Consider the following 1776-nt stretch of genomic DNA (forward strand, 5'->3'; position numbering starts at 1 on the left):
GTACATCAATCATGACACCACAATGGTCTCATTTTGTTAGGGAAGTACATTCCATCTTTATTAATTTTCAACCTTACCAATTGGTGGTCTATGCTAAACAAAAAATGTTCACCTAGATAAAATTTTCAAACTTTTTTCGTATTTTTATAGAGTGCTAAATTCAAATCGAAATTAGAGAAAGAAAATCTTTGAGTTTAAAATCAACTGTTGAAAAACTTGCTAGATTAAAATTATCCAAGTGACAAATCTGAACGGACACGAGAAACTTTTTTTTAGAAATCTTATAAGAATAAGTTCAACATCAATTGTTGAGACGTTTCTCGTCAATGGACAAACTACCTTGTTCTTATACAATGTTTTTGTTCTAGATCTTAACTATTTTTTCAGACTGAACAATCTAGGTAAACAATAATGTTTTCCCCTAGGAGTTGTTCCTATAATTTTAAGGTACTTTTAAGAAGAAAAAAGAAACAGGCCTGCACAAACACTATTTGTTTTACTAGTTCTTAGTTATTGTGAATTTTGATTTTGATATACTTTTTATTTTAAATTAAACAATAAAGTATTTAGTAACAATATATTTTTAGATAGTGATACTATTTAATATCGCTTTTAGCAATAATTGAGTTAATGTTATTATATTTAGAATAACTAAATTTTTATTTAGCGACTTTAATATACAGTGATAACTATAAATACTACTATATTTATTATTCTCGCTAAATAATTGCTGTAAAATCATTTTTTTATAGTGCTACAACTTCTGAATATCAAGACAAAGAATAAAGACAATTTGTTGCCCTCTTCATCTTAATATTTAAGAAATTCAAACCAAAAATAAATAAGCTGACTGGAAATCTAATATTAAAACTATTATTACCAGTCATTGAAGTTGATATTATCTATTTAATCTTTTATTTGTTGATAAATAATAATTCTTTTAACTAAAAATCATGACCTAAAATTAAAATAATCAAATCAACTCAGGAATTTGTTTTATAAATATTATTATACTTTTTTTCCTAGATGTGATGTTTTAACTTCCATGTTACTAGTCTCGTATAAAGGGTGTATTCGGTACGAGTCAATTTCTTATTATTAATTTTTTATATGCATAGGTAAAAAAATATTATTTTAATCGTATTTATAGACAATCTAGATAAGTATAATGAAGTGAGAGGGATATAATCAATAGTAAATGTGACCGAAAAGTCATTTTTCTCCTTTTTAGAAATTCTTTTTTTAAAAAAAATATTTTTTAAATCGTTTTTGACTAATAGAACTTGAGAAAAACAGAAGACGTCTTTTTCATTTTTTTAGATTAATTAGTTTGCATTTCATTAACAATTCTCTCAATCATTTTAATTTGTAGATTTTTTGCAAAAAATTAATAATTGATGAGGTCAAGTAGGAATTTCCATTAATTTTTTAAGAATTCTATTCTATTCTTTATTTTATTTTTTTTTGAGAATTTAGTAAGTCATAATTAACTTGTCGTTATATACCTTGCTTTTATCATCATCTATTTGTTCTTATTAACAAGGGCAAATATCACTATATACACGCACATAGACGGTATGCAATTAATTAATAGAGATCACTTTTTTAATATATATTTTATTAATTCCTAGAAATAACAGTTTTATAATAATAAAAATAATAGTAATACTGACGTAGACCTTTTAACTTTACTTCTAAATTCTTATTTTCTTATAATGCTGACATGAACCCTTCAACCGGCTGCATCTAAGATAAATCATAGTAATGCATTTCTAC

This window comes from Solanum pennellii, chromosome 8 (assembly GCF_001406875.1).
Source record: "Solanum pennellii chromosome 8, SPENNV200".
NCBI lineage: Eukaryota > Viridiplantae > Streptophyta > Magnoliopsida > Solanales > Solanaceae > Solanum > Solanum pennellii.